Genomic DNA, 17463 nt, shown 5'->3' with positions numbered 1-17463 from the left:
GCTGCCTCATAAAATGACTCTAAATGGCTCATAACTATTCATAAAAACATAGCTAAAAACTAAAGTACCCTTCCTCCTAGGCACCAGATCAATCATCCCCGCAATTCAACCTTCATTCTAACTCAATGCTTGGAGAACAGCCAGATCTTCACAGCTTTCCAGAAGGCTAAAAGCGCAGGGAACTTTTTGATCGGGATCCCCAAAGCCTGGGATGGAAAGTGACTTCATCTTAACAACCGTTCTCATCAGCTGAAAAACATTCCATATTCCCATTCAATATTGGTCCGTACCTTATGAATCATATTTCATATAGGTGGCCATGCAATATGGGGTGAAGACATACACATATCTAATAGTACCTCCTGAAAATGCTTGACTGGTTACATGAACTTCTTTTAATCCATAAATAAGGATTATCCCACCAAATTGCAAAGGCTTCTTACTTTTTAAGGTACCGTATTTGCTATTTCACACCTGCATTTATTCTGTTTTGCCAGAATTCTAATAAGAATACATAAAAAACCTCTGTAACTAAACAGGAAGGAAGGAAGGAAGGAAGGAAGGAAGGAAGGAAGGAAGTCACAAAACTTTTAACTCTCTACATGAACAGGTAGTCCTCAAACTTTCCTTTAGTGACCATTTGAAGTTACAAAAACACTAAAAAAAACCCTGACATACAATCATTTTCCACACTTATGACCATTGCAGCATCCCATTGCATTGTCTTGGGGTCCTGTGATCACTTTTTGCAACTTTTTGACAAGCAAAGTTAACAAGGGAAGCCAGATTCACTGAAATGTGTTAATAACTGAAGTGATTTACTTAACAACCGTGACAAGAAAGGTCATAAAATGGAGCAAATACCTCACTCAATACCTTTCTTGCTTGCAACAGAAAAGTTGGATTCAGTTGCAGTCATAAGTCGAAGACTACCTGTAGTCAGTAGTAGGAGAAAAGAGAACAGCTTATGTTTAATTGGCTTCTGATTCCATAGCCACATTTGGCAAACCATCTGGGAGATCAGATTGCATTAACAGTGCCGTTATTGCAGAAAGACTATTTAAAAAAACACACACAGTGTAGTCATGTTATTATCATTCCAGACACCAACAAAGTGATGTAAAGTAGTACATTGTTTTTTATGAACCATCTGCCATTTTCTGAACTACCCGGTCTCAAATGCACTCTAGGTCATTATGGTGGAGAGTCTGCTTATGTAGTTATATTGTCATGAGGAAAACAGGTAAAGCTGAGGCAAATTCATGTCTGGGGAAACTTACACAGAGCTGAAAGATAATAGGCAGCCAGAACACAATAAATAGACACGGATTACTGGGTGCGCATAGCCAACTTTGAATAAAGTGTTTTTCTCTTACAAAAGACAAAACGTTGCACCAAAACAGTTTAAATTCTAGACACAAAAATGTATGGGATAAAAAACGGTCCTCCGTTTCTCAGTTCTAAATATATTGGACATTTATAAATGGAAAACATTTACCAAAAGATAAGGTTATGAGTGAGCTTGCAAGATAAACAGTTGCAAACAGGCATCGAATGCAAGCAGTTATCTGTTTCCCCCCCCTCGCTTTTTTTTTTTTTTTGCATAAATATTCTATGAAAATGCCATTTAGGCAACATTTAAGTAAGGACTAAAAGATCAAAGGAAGCTAAATGGCTTTAATTATTGCTTACTGGTGTGTCCCTCTCTCAAGCACGCACACTCACACATTATTCAAAGCCTTGTATTTTCCCTTTGCTTGTTTTCCTGCTGTGGCTAAAGTGCTCTCCAAGTTTGGCATACACTCCACGATGTTTGCACAACACTTAATATAGAAAGTAGAGCCTAGTAAGTAGTCAAACGGGATTCTAAATTATATGACGAGAATAGCTTGAAGACTACCATGGGCCTTCACTATAACAGTCACATCAATAGCTGGACCTCAAATCATTCTCAATGCATACTCTTCCTTTCAGCTGGTTTTTAAACCTCTTTCTTTCCATGGCCAACCCTGTCTCTACCAGATTGAAACATCTGCCTCAAACAGAAAACTCTGGCGGGTGGGGAAGGTGACAAGATGTTGGAAGACAAGGCTATATGGGCCACTTAGCCTACTCCATAGCCTTTAGCTAGCTACATAGTGTAGGAAGTTACCCTCTCCTAGAAGAATGAAATATTCAAGGAAATATTAAAAATGCAGAATATTATAGTTCCATGGATAGAAATGGAGAAACATGTTTTTTAGGCAGGAAGTAGACTCATGCTTAATAGCCCTCACCCTCCTCAATAGCCCACAGCAGATGTCAGCACTTAAGACAGTGTTTCTCAACCTTGGTAGCAGCGCTGGCTGGGGGATTCCGGGAGTTGAAGTCCATCCATCTTCAAGCTTCCAAGGTTGAGAAACACTGACTTAAAAGATAAAGAGATAGCTAGGTCTATTCATAAGCAAATGCCCTCACCCAAGATCCAACAAAGATAGGATTAGCCCTCTTCTGTTTTCTATAATAGCACCAACTAATTTTAACATTTTAATTTTTATTTAGTGTTTTATGTTTTGATGTTTTATTGTACACTGTCCAGAATTCCTCTTTGAGGAGATGGACAGTTCAGAAATGTGAAATATACATACGGTACATACTTACATACATACATACATACATACATACATACATACATACATACATACATTTGTGGCTGCTCCACAGGCTGATGGTTTCCTACATCTATTATGGCCATGCACCCATTTAAATTAAGAAAAGAGAAAATGAGCAAGGCAAAACAGAAACAAAAAATGCCCAAGAGGCTTATTGAAAAAGTAGCATCTGCAGTCACAGATGCTGCCATGGAAAAAGCCCAACACCAACTAAGATGATGAGAGGATACATGGAAGGGCTCATTAAGGTTTATCTTTTAATGAATGAGATATATTCAACATTATGAAAAGTAATGTCCTAGGCTGCTCCAGTAATTGGCATGGGGCATTGCTGTTGCTGCCTTCTCTTCTTTTAAAAAAGAAGAGATACTCACAAGTGGGCACATTAGCATAAAAAAAATGATACTTCCAGGGAGGAGAGCATTTACATTTCCACAATATCCTTAACTAATGATACATAGGGAATATTGAAGAAATTAAATCATTGCCAAAACTAGCTTCCCTCAGTGCAGGAGGATGCCCAGATCTCCCATAAGCCTACAAGGTGCCAGGGGTGGGCTTCAAAAATTTTAGCAAAGGGTTCTCTGCCAGATTGCTGGGTGGGCGTGGCCATGGTGGGCACGGCTAGTCGGCCTCCTGCACCACGGTGGGGGGTGGGGGTTTGCCCTCCACGGGCTACAGAGTCTTTCCTTGAGCCTCCAGGAGGGTGAAAATGGTCTCCTCAGGTTCCGAAGGCTGTCTGGAGGCCAGAAATGGCTTTCCCAAACTTCCAGTAGGCCTGTTTTTCACCCTCCCTGAGCCTCTGCACGCGCCCTGCACTTATCTGCATCCAAAATGGGCTGTGTAGAGACTCCTGGGAGGGGCAGGGTGGGGTGGGTGGGGCCAGCCAGGAGTGGGATTTCCAAACTGCACAGAATCTTAGCTAGAGGTTCTCCCAAACCCCTTTGAACCCCCAGCAGCCCACCCACCCCTGCAGGATACTCAAATTGAATCAAATTATGCCCAGAAATGATCTAATGACTCTGACCTTTCATCAGTCTTCGGAAAAGCCAAGTTCATCAGAGTTAAGAAATCTTTCACTCTTCAAATATTCAGATCAAAGTTCAGGGTCAAAGTCAAATCTCTAAAAGTTCTGATTAGGTAACCACAAACTCAAACAAGTCCAATATTGGCTCCAGTACATTGAAAGGAACTGGATTTTCTTGGGCACAAAGGAATAGCCATGCTTTCAGCCTCACGTTTTATCAATGAAGTGACCAGATTCCAGGCTCTTTTCCCCTGTTGCCTAGGAAAGGGGCACTTGCTGAGGATTTAATCTTGGAGCGCACACTGCATAAAGAAAGAAGCTGCGTTTCTTCCCAGCACAATGCAACTGAGCAGCACATCAAAGCAAACAAAGCCATGGCATTGCCCCAAACTCATCCCTGTTTGTTTTCCTTCATTCAACTGGGAAGAAAGATCAATGCAGCTCTTCCATACCCACTCCTGGCAGTTGGCAGGCATTGTGTAGGGAGGAGGTGCTCCATCCAGGTAGCAGCTAAAAATGAAGAACTGGAGGGAAGGATTTCTCTGATCTATTGTCCACGCTGCTTGGAATCTAACATCTTCACGTTTGTGAAGAAGAATGGATAATGAGGTGAAGAGGTGACTCTTCCTTAAATCAAATAGTTAGAAAATAGCACATGCTAACAGTCCAAGACTCTGCTTCTTAAATTCTTTCTTCTTGGCTTTAATAACCAAGAAATCTTTCTGATAAGGTATTTATTAAAATGGTACAATTTAGTGCTAAGAAAGAGGTGCACAATTATCTCATATGTCCTTTCCACAAGGTGAGTACCAGGTCATAAGTTTTATTTTCCTTTGGAATGACTGCTTGTAGTTTGACTTTACATTGTTTCAGCAATTTAGATTCAAGACTTGTCCATAATCTGCACTATTAGTATTTCCAAGCACCTCTGTAGCAAAAAGAACTGATATATGCCTTGAAAAATCAATATTAGAACCTTAAACTTAACCATTTGGGAGGAAGCCCCAAATAATTTAATGGTATTTACTCCATTCTCAGTAATCAAGTACTTGATTGAGGAGCATGTCAGAAATAAGCAACCTGTGACTCTCTCAGTCCCATTAGTCCTAGTCAACATAGTGAGGGGCAAAAGTGAATTGCTGGTCATTACCTATGAAATTAGTTGCATCACACTATATCCCATGGCAATGTCCAATATCAAAGTGTTTTCCACTTAAAATCCACACCAATATGTAAGACATAAAGAAGAGAGTATTTGTAGCTCAGTGTTGAACTGTGGAATCCTTGGTGCTGAGCACAATTATTTGCTTTCAGAAGTATCATTCCCCAACTAGCTAATATCATCAATGCCTGGGAAGTGGGAAAGTTCTAAACTATAATATCAGCTACATTTTCAGGAGCCCATAAGAACAAAAGAAAATTCTGTTTTAACAGGTCGTCTTAGTGAACATTTTTACCTTACAGTGGCCAACCAATACTTGCAGGCAAGAGATGGACACTATCGCTACCAGACAGATGTCCCCTTGACTGGTAATTGAGAAGACAATGACCCCAATATTCAAATATTGGAGCCTTCAAGAAAGGTAGCCCTTCATAGCTCTGTACCCTTATAAATTTGTTAGTTCTCTTTTTTTAAAGGTATCAGATTTACAGTACTAGGCATTACCATTATTTTTGTGAACAATGTGGATTGTATGGAATAATGTGAATTCCACACACTAACTACGTGCTGTGTGAAAAAGTATTTTCTTGTCTGTTTTAAGTCTCTTTTCCATCAGTTTCATTGGATAATCATTGGTCCTAGTGTTTTAAAGAGGGAGAAAAATATTTCTCTGCTTAATTTCTCCATGCCATGACTGATTTTATACACTTTGATCATACCCACCCGCTTCACTTTTTTTCCAAGCTAAAGTGTCCCAAAGGTTGTAGCCTTTTCCCACAGAGAAGGTGTTCGCCCCACTAATCATTTTGGTTGCCCATCTCAATTATTACATCATTCTTCAAGTGTAGGTACCCTACTCTAGATGCAGATTCTACATGCTGATGTGCCATAGATATGTATAAAGACATTACAATACTGCCATGTTTATTTTCAGTCCCTTTCCTAATGATCCCTATCATCAAATTTGCCTTTTTCACAGCTGCCACACAAGCAGCTCATGCCCTATCAGTGTGTATGTGAAATTGAAATCATCTGACAGTTATTTAAAGTGAATTGCATCAGCAATTTGGTTGACCCTTCACCCAGTTTAAAGAGATTCTGGAGCTCTTCACTATCACTTTTGGTTTTTAGACTCTGAATAATTTAGTAGCATTTGCAGACTTGGCCGGTTCATTGTCTGCCTCCAAGTCAAAGTCATTTGGGGGGAAATATGGAAGCGCTGATCAATTTTTCTCAAATTCTATTTCTTATTAGATCACTCAGAAAAAATATCTGTTAACTTCTACTCTTTGCTTTTTTTAAACCTCCCAGCAATCCATTAAAGCAGAGGTGTCAAACTGGTGGCCCGTGGGCCAGATGCGTGACATGCAGGCCACACTCACGGTGGCTCTGCGAAGGCAAAAAAAAATCACAATATGTCACATGATGCGATAGAGTTTGACACCCATGCATTAAAGGATAGGTCCTCTTATCTCATGGCCAACAAGCTTATTCAAAAGCCTTTCATGAAGAACTTTGTCAAAAGCTTTTTGAAAATCCAAAAATACAATTGTTGATGGAATCACTTTATCCATGTGCCTATTAAGACTCTAAAAAACTTTAAAAGATTGGTGCATCAGGATTTATCTTAGTGGAATCCATGTCTAATGCAGAAGAGTAATAGTGATAGCCTGGTAGTTAAAAACACCATCATCTATTGCCGTTGCTCCTTTTATTGGAGGTCAACAGCTGCAATTGCTCTGTCTGCCCTCTGCTGTCTTAAGTGTGCCATTGCTTACCCAAATCAACTGGAAGTGTCCAAACTGACCGACTGAGCAAAGGCGAGTAAGATAGAAACAGGAAGTATCAACTGCATGTTCTCACAGCTGCAAGAAATATGCCCATTTATCTCTTTTTTGGAGGGCAAGCAAGTAAAATGTTCCACCAGATCCAGTCCAATCCAGAAAAGAGTCTGTCCAGTTTCAAAAGAAGGGGTGCATCCAGATATCTTGCCACAAAAAAGTCCTTCTCTTGTGGTGTTTCCATTCCACTGCTGAATGTCAGTAACAGAAAGGAATCAAAGTTAGCTATTTTGCTGTGATGTTTAATTCACCCACCTATTTAAAAGTGTAGGCTGATAGCTGTAATTTGTTTCTTAAGCTGCTTTCAATTACTTAGGCATGTAGGGCAGTATGAACCAAATTAGCCCTTGGTATTCTGAAAACCAATATAAGGCTTATTTAATGTATTTCAGAGCTAACTGCGACCCTGCAACAACCTTACAATTTTGCATTCCACAACTCAACAATTCACCCTAAGTGACTCATTAGTTTTCATGAGTAAATTACATGTGATTAACATTCTGTGAATTTTGTTTATGGACGGGTTGAAGAAAGTGGCTTGTGGCAAATTGATACTTCTTTCCTGGCTTTCCCCAATATGCTATGCCCATGGCACCATGCCAAACCTCTACATCTGTAAGGCTCCCCTACACAGATCTGCATTTTTCAGAGAAATATGGTTGCTGTGGTTGCATTATTAAAGCACTTGTGTCACCATGGAACGACCTAGCATATAAGGTTACAGCTCAGTGGATAAGTTAATAGTTATATTGCAGTGTTTTATTAGGTAGAATGCTTAACCTTTATGCTTAGCCCCTAAAGCAGATCTGGGCATTTTAAAGTCCTGGTCCACATCCAGCCCTTTGGTGTTCCTGTCCAGTCTGTGTGAGGTCAAGTGGAAATTAGAAATCAAATGTAAATAAGCACACCTTAGGGGGCATGAAAAAGGGATGCAGTGGCTCAGTGGCTTAGACACTGAGCTTGTCGATTGAAAGGTTGGCAGTTCAGCAGTTCGAATCCCGAGTGCCGCATAATAGGATCAGCTCCCGTTACTTGTCCCAGCTTCTGCCAACCTAGCAGTTCGAAAGCATGTAAAAAATGCAAGTAGAAAAATAGGGACCACCTTTGGTGGGAAGGTAACAGTGTTCCGTGCGCCTTTGGCGTTTAGTCATGCCGGCCACATGACCATGGAGACGTCTTCGGATAGTGCTGGCTCTTCGGCTTTCAAACGGAGATGAGCACCGCCCCCTAGAGTCAGGAATGACTAGCACATATATGCGAGGGGAACCTTTACCTTAGGGGGCAGGAGAAGAAGCTGAGTCAGCTCCTTCAGTCCACTGGTAGCCATGGCAGGTCAAGGAGAGACTTGCACCTGTGCAGCTCTTGTCCCTTGGCTGGAGTAGTGTGAGGAGCTCGTGTGATGGGTTAGGTTATATTGGTTCGGTCCTCCACAACAGTCTCCATTTCTCATTGTGGCCCCTTGAGAAAATGAATTGCCCACCTCTGTCCTAAAGCAAGAATTGGTGCCTTATGCCCTACAGGTGTTTTGAAATACAAACTCCTGGGGTTTCTTGCCACTGGCCAATTGAAAATTGGGGCTATGAGAGTCCAAAACATCTGGAAAGGTCAAGTAGTCTGTTTCAGCAGAATACTTAAGTTCAATTCATCCGATTCCCGTTGAGAGGGATCATGTGATACCGCTTCCATCGTATAGGAAGCATATACATTTTAAAATATACACTGGAATTTGTTTCCTTATAATAACAAGCAAAATTCCAAGACCTTACCTGCTTTTTTCTCCTTCCTGTTCTAGCACCTTCAACTCCTACTCCCAGATGGAATCAGGAATTAACCATGCAAGGTGCTGTAGCTAGAAAAGTCAATTGCTGGAATTCAGGAGCTGGCAGGGAAGAAACAGGTCAGGTTCTGTTTCTTTAGAGGCAATTTGAGTAGATAAGATTTCTTGACTTGGGTTTACTGGTACACAACCCCAGCTGAAGGTTGATGTGGCAGAAATGCATGGGAATAATAATATTAACTGTTGATTCGTTTAATTTAAATTAAGCTAATTCAATTAAAGTTAATTTAATTTAATTAACAAATATAACATATGTTAGAGAGACTGTGAGTTCTAGTCCTGCCTTAGCCATAAAGCCTACTTGGGCCAGTTGCACTCTCTTAGCCCTAGGAAGCAAGCAATGGAAAACCAATTTTGACATCCTGCCAAGAAAACCACAGAGGCTTGTCCAGACAGATGCCAGAAGTCAATAGTGACTTGAAGATATAAAAAAAATAATTAAATCAAGTTAATTTATGCCTAGGTTATAGTTACTCATTGGAGTAAGGCAGTGGTGGGATTCAAATAATTTAAGAACTGGTTCTCTGCCCTAATGACAGGCTGGGTGGGCATAGCCATGGTGGGCATGGCCATGGTGGGCGAGGCCATGGTGGATGTGGTCAGGGGGTGTGACAGGCAGCACTCAGCCTCCTGCACCCCCCTGAAAGCAAAAACGGGCTGCGGGCAGACTTCTGGAGGGGGAGGTGTGGGGAGGGGCAGGGCCAGCCAGCCAGCAATTTAACAACTGATTCACCCGAAATAGTGCGAACCGGTTGAATCCCACCACTGGAGTAAGGTACCCAAACATATCACCAAAGGCAAAAGAGAGCTGCAAGTTTCTGGTTTAAATCCTTCTTGAATTAGGGAATTTATACATGAACAGAATTGCCTTTTGCTCACACCAGGGATAAGTGCTAGAAATGTGCTTGGCATGTATTGCAAAGCTGACCTCATCTGATCTTCGATGGGAAACCAGCAGGAACTCCTGAAGGCACAGGTTAACTATAGAAATCAAGAAACAAAATCCCAGTAGAAAACAATCTCCATATTGTTCCCAAGAAAGCTACTTGAACCCAAAGCTGAGCTCAAGGGAATCTTTACATGTAACTAAAACAACTCTTGAGAATCAGAGAATTGGAATGAACTGGAATGGGTCACTTCTCACCAGAGGAATATCAGATCTTCTACTGCAGGCAAGAAAAACATCCAGAAAAATATAACAGCCATCATTATTAACAAAGGGCTGTCCAAATTAGTGCTTAGATACAATCCTGCTTTCATACACAGGTAGTCCTTGACTTATGACAATTGGGATCAGAATTTCCATGGCTAAGCAAGGCAGTTGTTAAGTGAAATGCACTGAATTTCACCACCTTTTTTCCACAATTAAGTTAATCACTGCAGTTGTTAAGTGAATCATGTGGCCATTAAGCGAATCCCACTTCCCTTATTGAATTTACTTGTCGGAAGCCAGCTGGGAAGGTCACCAATGGCAATCACATTATACCAGGATCCTGCAAGCATCACAAATACATGTCGGTTGCTAATGTATGATGGTATATTTATATTTATGACACTGCAACCATATATTTAGGATGGTTGCAGTGTCCTGGGATCAAGTGATCACCTTTTGCAACCTTCTGACAAGCAAAATCAATGGGAAAACCAGATTCACTTAACAGCCATGTTACTAATTTAATAACTGCAGTGATTCACTTAACAACTGTGGCAATAAAGGTGATAAAATGGGACCAAACTCACTTAACAAATGTCTTGCTTAGCAACAGAAATTTTGGGCTGACTCTCGGCTGCAAGTCGAGAACTACTCATGTAACACGGCAATAGGCTCACAAGAGCAAATGGTTGTTTTATAAGTCTCTTCATGTTGATTAATTTGTAATTTTCAACTGAGAAGAAAAGTTCATTCAACCCTCCTTCAAAAAAATTGAAACTATATGACCCCCTATTCAATCTGATTCGATTGAACAAAGGTCCGGAATAAAGCGAAACATCAGATGCCACAGAGAACAAAACATCTAATCAACTGCTACTTGCATTTCTAGCCAGATCTATCTTAAGTTCACTTCATTGTTGTGAATACATCTGATCATTTCTCTGATGTACCTAATGAATGCCCTGTCTTGCTGGTGTGTGTGGGGGTGGGGGTGGGATGGTATATCCATTGCACAAAAGCATGACTCTTTCAGGAAACTTTTCCCTAAAGATCCCTGCAATATGTCCATCTTAAATTCACCTTTGCATCTAGTAGGCTTTCCCATCTTTGCCATTTAGAATATAAAATAGAATATATAGAAATATCAGCTTTCCTGAACAGGTTAAACACTCTTTTTTGAGAGCTAGAGCAGTGTCTATGTAGAGATAGAATGGGAGGGCAAGAATACCCAAACAAAAGGATTTAAAAGAAAAAAACCAAAAAGATCCAGTACCACCAAAGGACAGAAATGACAAAGGGAATGGGAGTCTTTTCACTTTATAGTAGGAAAATGGGTAGCAAAGTGTTACTTAACAAAACAGAGCATGTTGGTTGGTTAAAGTTGGTTTTGAACAGCAACCCAACCCAACCCCCATCACCCTACCCCAGTGTGTGTGTGTGTTGGTGTGTGTTGGTGTGTGTGTGTGTGTTGTTGTGAGCCTGCACATATCTGCCCATTGGAATGCAGATCACAATTCCAAAGCCATTGTTCTGCCCCCCAAAGAGAGGGGGAAAACTCATTCACGAAAGCTGCAGCAGATGGCTGCATGGCAGACAGGGAGCAGCATGAAGTAGGGCCACCAGCTGTCAGCAACCACACGGGCAGCATTCAGTCACAGCTGCACTTTTACTGTTCCTTTCAATCTCCCCACATTCCTGACAGAGCCACTTAGCAGGGGATCCCCCTTGCATTTAATGGACAACTTTTAGAGATGGACCATTCGGTTAAACCATTCAGCGAAACCCACCTCCATGTTTAATAGAAAGGAAGAACTGGCGTGCCTGTGGGTGGGAATATTAATCCCAGAGGCAACATAATTGCTCAATATTTCTCCCCATCCAGCTTGTCTAGACCGAATCTTTACATGATATGTGGGATAAGGAGCCTCTACAACTCAAAGAGAAGGTCTTGCGTGCTTTCTCTGAAGTGTCAGCAACATGGATCAAGTTTACTCACACGTGAACATGGCACTATTAAGTCCTGTGGAGTCGTTTACAAAGGCAGGGGGTTCATGGGGCCTCCGAATGAAATGCAACAGATTTAGAGGAATTGCAAAGGTATACAATAGCTCTGTGACAGACTGGGGAAACTCTCAATAATTTGATTGTTCTGCTCTTCTGTTTCAAAATATAACCATCTGTCCCAGAACTCTTTCTATCCACAATGTTTTAAGGAATAGAATGGCCACCTGTTGGCATAGGAGTTGGCATCTTTTCTGAGTGGTGGATGCTACTGTGTGACTTCGTGCTGTGGTATCAGTGCAAAAAGATAGGATAAAAGTTAAACAGCTGGAATTTATTTATAATTTATTCTTGCAATCTGTAGCACACTGGCCATTCAACTTTATCAGCTAATATGTTTAAAAAAAGTACCCCCAATTTTTTTTAAAAAAATGAAACAATACATTACCTTTTAATCCAAACAAGAACTTCCCTGAAGTTGGGGAAGTCTTAAACAATTGCTGAAATGTCAGCAATCCTGAAATCTTGCAAGATAGTATGTGAAGTTTTATGGGCTCTGGTGATCTCTTTCAGCCTTTAAATACATATTTTAAGGTACTTCTGAAGTGCCATGGGTACAAATTAAGGAAGCTGTGTTGCCCTAACACAGTAGGGGTGGGTTCTACTTACCTTTACTACCGGTTCACATTGCGCCCGTGTGCACGTGCTCGCTTTGCTCGTGCCCGCACACATTCTTCTGCGCATGCGCAGATCAACTATGATGATGTCTGGGTCAGTGGGCAGAGCCTCCTGCCAGTTTTACTACCGGTTCTTGCGAACCGGTCTGAACCGGGGGCAACCCACCACTGCTAATGACCCCGCAATATATTTCTCTTATTTTACATCACATATGTTGATGGACATGTTTGGGTAGCAATAACCTGGGGAAAGGCTAATAAAAGAGCTGAAAGAATTAGACCAAACTGCTAGAACACATCATAATTTTAAAAGCACAATAACAAGTCAGTTCAAAGCCACTGACATTTATTAAAGCAAAAAAGAATTTTATAACACTTAGTCTAACCAATATACTTCTTATGGTATAATCAGAATTAAGTAGTAGTACACTTACTGTTGCCTATTTCCTGGACCATAGCCTACCTCTCTTGGGGGTTAACTAACTGAGAAAGAAGTATCTGAGCAGCTGTTTTGGGTGGTGAGGAGGGAAAAGAGAAAAGAAGTGAATGTATCTTATATATAGTGACCGTTAACAAAACAGTTGTTAAGGCATGACAAAAGCACTCCTTTATTTGCTCATGAACAAGTGCTACTGTTCCAGATTCTAAAAGTTTTCTACCACAGAAAAGATAAGACTGAGCTAGGCTTAATTTATGGATCAAAAATTGAGTTGTAATGATGAAATAAGTCAATTTCTTCTCTAGTGTTAATCTTTTTCTGTCTGTTTTTTTCTTTAGGTCATATAGGTTTTTGTTCATTCTTTCACCATTTTGTGTATCTGGTTTATTGTGCTTGTGTGTGTGTTTTTTCTTTAAAGTATATTGATTTTTTGGTTACATAGCCATTTAGCTTTCATACATTACTACAAAGTAAGGAGCAACCCTGTTCAATCATAGGTTAATTGTTTTTATTTAAAGTGACAAAAACAACCTTGATTTGATCAGATGGTCAACATCAGTATGATTATCATTATGCAACTGTTAGAAATGTTAACTGTCTGAATGACTTCTAGCTCAGCTGTTTGATGTTAAAAGCTTATGCAGTAATAAATGTGCTAGTGTCACAGATTCTTTTTTTTTTTTATTGCAAAAGTTTTACAATTACATTTTCACCCCTTTTTTTTTCACCCCCCCACCTCCCTCCCCAAACTTCCCGTCCTCCCTAACCCTCCCTAACCCTCCCCCCCCCAGACTTCCCTATTATGTACTCATAACTAATAACACTGATATATATACCTGAACCCATCCCTCCCCCTACATAATTTTCCCTCTTTGTCTCTTTATATTAAAATATTTCTAATACATTGTTTTCAAATAAAAGCTATTTGATACTTTCTAATTTGGTATTTGTTCTGAACATATTCTATCCACCTTTTCCATTCCCATTCATAAGTCTCTTGTGAACAATCTTTTAAATATGCTGAAATCTTCGCCATCTCTGCAAAACTGGCCATCTTCGAAGTCCATTCCTCGATAGTAGGCAAAGCTTCATTCTTCCAATATTTACCTATCAACAATCTTGCTGCTGTTATCATATACAATATTAATTTTGTTTCATCCCGTGTAAAACCCTTAACTATGCCCAATAAAAACAATTGTGGAGAAAATTGAATTTTTTTCTTCAAAACATTCTGCATGACCCACCATATTTTTATCCAAAAAGCCTTAACTTTCCTACAGGTCCACCAAACATGATAATACGTAGCATCCAAACATTCACATCTCCAACATTTTGGCTGAACATTAGGGTACATACATGACAACTTTTTAGGATCTAGATGCCATCTATAAAACATTTTATAAAAATTTTCCCTCAAATTCTGCGACTGTGTAAATTTAACATTCTGAACCCAAATTTTTTCCCATGTTTCCAACATCACTGGTTCTTCAAAATTTTGTGCCCACTTAATCATACAATCTTTAACTAATTCCGTTTCTGAATCCCTTTCTAGCAAAACATTGTAAAGCCTTTTAATATGCATTGGACCTTTCTCTCTTATATGTCTAACCAATTCTTCCTCATGCAACATAATACCAGTTTTTTGGTCCTCTTTCCATCTCAATTGTAATTGATTATATTGTAACCAGGTTAAATTAATCCCTTCGTCCAACAGTGTCTGCAATGTCTTCAACTGCCATCTGCCCGCATCTGTAAAAAGAACCTCTTTGTATAAAAACCCCCCGAGTGACATTATATTTGTATTCCACAAGGTATGACCAAGATCCAGCCATAGCGGTATTTTATAATCCCATTTGAGTCGGTGCTTCTTCCAAACTCTCATCAAAGAGTCTCTAAGTATATGACTTTTAAATACTTTATCAACTTTGTCATCATAAAATAGGTAAGCATGCCATCCAAATTCAAGATCAAAACTTTCTGCATTCAATATTCCAGCCTTTTTACTTCCAAACCGATCACTTGTTAAAGTTAAAGCTGCTGCATCATAATATAACTGTAGGTTTGGAAGTTTAAGGCCTCCTCTTTCTGGAACATCTTGCATAATTTTCAATTTCACTCTCGGCTTTTTCTCGTTCCAGACAAACTTATTAAGTCCAGTTTGCCAAACTTTCAGTTGTTTATCACTTTTAAGCACCGGAATCATTTGAAACAAAAACAGAAATCTTGGCAAAATGTTCATCTTAACTGCTGCTATTCTTCCAAGTAAAGACAGTTGCAGCTTTTTCCAAGTCCCCATGTCTTTCTGAACCTCTCGCCACAACACCTCATAGTTATTTTGAAACAATTTCATGTTTGATTCTGCAACCTGAACTCCAAGATATTTTACCTTAGGTACAATTTCAAAACCTGCCCTCCTTTCAAACTCATGTTTACGATCTTGTGTCATATTTTTGACTATCATTTTAGTCTTTTTTGAGTTCACTCTAAAACCTGAAACTCTACCATAGTCTTGTATAATGTCGTTCATCAAGATTATTGATTCCATTGGTTGTGATAGGGTAACCACCAGATCATCTGCAAATGCCTTTATTCTATAATCCTCTTGCCTTATCATTATGCCTTTCAAAATTTTTGAGTCCCGTATTGTATTTAGCAAGACTTCCAATGTTAAAATAAATAAAAGTGGGGACAACGGACATCCCTGTCTTGTTCCTTTTTCAATTTTAAACTCTGTCGTCAAACTTCCATTAATAATAATCTGTGCTTTTTGCTCTTGATAAATTGCTGAAATTGCCTGTGTAAATTGGTCCCCAAAGCCCATCTTTTTTAAAGTCTTTAGTAGAAAATTCCAATCCACTCTATCAAAGGCCTTCTCCGCATCCAAAAAGACCAGCACTGCAGAAATCTGTTTATTCTTATCAAGATATTCCAATAAGTCTATTACTTGCCTTACATTGTCCTTCATGTATCTACCCTCAATAAATCCCGCTTGGTCCTCATGAATCACCTTTTGGATTACTGGCATCAACCTGTTGGCTAATACCTTCGCGTAAATTTTATAGTCTGTGTTCAAAAGAGATATTGGTCTGTAGTTCTCTGGTTTTTTAGGACCAACTTGTTCTTTTGGTATCAAAGATATATAAGCAGTTGTCCAGGATGGGGGTATTTTACCCCCTTGTTGAATATTGCAAAATAAATCTCTAAGTTGTCCCACCATTTCAGCTTGTAAAGTTTTGTAATACACTGCAGTCAAACCATCCGTGCCAGGAGCTTTGGCTGTTTTTAGCTGTTTAATTGCTGCTGTTATCTCCTCCTCTGTTATAGGATAATTCATTCTTTCCTTTTGTTGATCAGTAATTTTTGTAACTCTCTTATCCTTTAAATATTTTTCTATAAGTCCATTCTGCACCTCTTCTTTGGCATATAGTTTAGTATAATAATCCACAAAAGCTTCTTTAATTAGTTTTTGTTGAAAGATTTCTTTCCCTCCAATATCAATACTATCAATAGTCCGTATACTTTGTTTTTTCCTCAATGTGTAAGCCAACCATCTGCCCGGTTTATTAGCATTGCAAAATGTATTATGCTTCGCGTATTGTAAACTTGTTGCAACTTGTTCCGCCATAAGCATTTGGAATTGGTCTTTCAAAAGTTTTATAGCACTTCGTATTCTTTCATCTGTTGGGTTTTTAATAAGTAACTGTTCTTTATTCTTTATTTCCATTTCCAACTCAGATCTTTTCTTTTGTCGGAACAGTCTATGTTTAGAATTCATGTAGATAAGTACCCCTCTCATATAAGCTTTACTTGCATCCCAAACAATTTCAACTGGGGTACCTTTATTCAAATTTATTTCAAAAAATTCTTTCAAATGCTTTTTAAGTTCTATTATATTTTTTTCATATCTAAACAAGTTCTCATTTAATCTCCAAGAACGTCTCTCAACCTTATCCATCTCGATTTCTATCCATACAGGACTATGATCAGTCAAAGTTCTTGGAAAAATCTTTGTTCTTTTTGTCTTAACAAGTAGATCATTTGACAACAAGATAAAATCAATCCTAGAAAAAGATCTATGTCTATCAGAAAAAAAAGTGTAATCCAATTCATTTGGGTTATGTATTCTCCAAACATCTTTTAGTTCCATATCTTCTTTCATATCAAAAAAGGTCTGTGGTAATCTAATTCTAGACTTTGCCAAGCTCTTTTTATCTAATTTAGAATCAATTACTCCATTCCAATCTCCCATAATTAAAATAGATCTGTAGTCCCATTGCAATATTTTAGTATGTAACATCTTGTAAAAATAATCCTGTTGTTGGTTGGGAGCATAAATTCCAATCAAAAGAATTTGACCATTTGCTGTAAACAATTCAATTGCTACAAATCTACCATCTTGATCTACTTCTATAACTTTTGCTGTTAATTTTTTATTTACATAAATAACCACACCATTCTTTTTCTGCGAAGTTGAAGATATATAATGTGCTCCTAGTTTTGAGTTTATCAAATATTTTTGATCTTGAGTTGTAATATGCGTTTCTTGTAAACATATTATATCATTATTAAATTGTTTCAAATATGTAAATAATTTTTTCCTTTTCTGTGCTGAATTCAACCCATTGACATTCCAAGATAAACACTTAAAGGTCATTAGCCTCTTTCTGGAGCGCGG

At 39.0% G+C, this 17463-nt stretch overlaps 1 protein-coding gene and 1 long non-coding RNA gene across 2 annotated transcripts in view; both read right to left on the bottom strand.

Moving 5' to 3' along the window:
- The window catches only part of SLC35F1 (solute carrier family 35 member F1), a 233486-nt gene that overhangs the window by 182244 nt on the left and 33779 nt on the right, over nucleotides 1-17463 (bottom strand). The gene's annotated exons all lie outside the window — the stretch shown is intronic.
- On the bottom strand, nucleotides 6691-14856 carry LOC117666215 (uncharacterized). The gene is made up of 3 exons (XR_004591685.3): nucleotides 12784-14856; nucleotides 8448-8560; nucleotides 6691-6872 (listed from the first exon to the last, which is right to left on the bottom strand). It is a non-coding gene; the product is annotated as an uncharacterized LOC117666215 (long non-coding RNA).

The sequence above is a fragment of the Pantherophis guttatus genome, chromosome 1 (genome assembly GCF_059756535.1).
Source record: "Pantherophis guttatus breed Tessera chromosome 1, ASM5975653v1, whole genome shotgun sequence".
Lineage (NCBI taxonomy): Eukaryota > Metazoa > Chordata > Lepidosauria > Squamata > Colubridae > Pantherophis > Pantherophis guttatus.
Note: the sequence above shows the minus strand (reverse complement) of the source record. Positions and strands in the feature narration are given on the sequence as shown.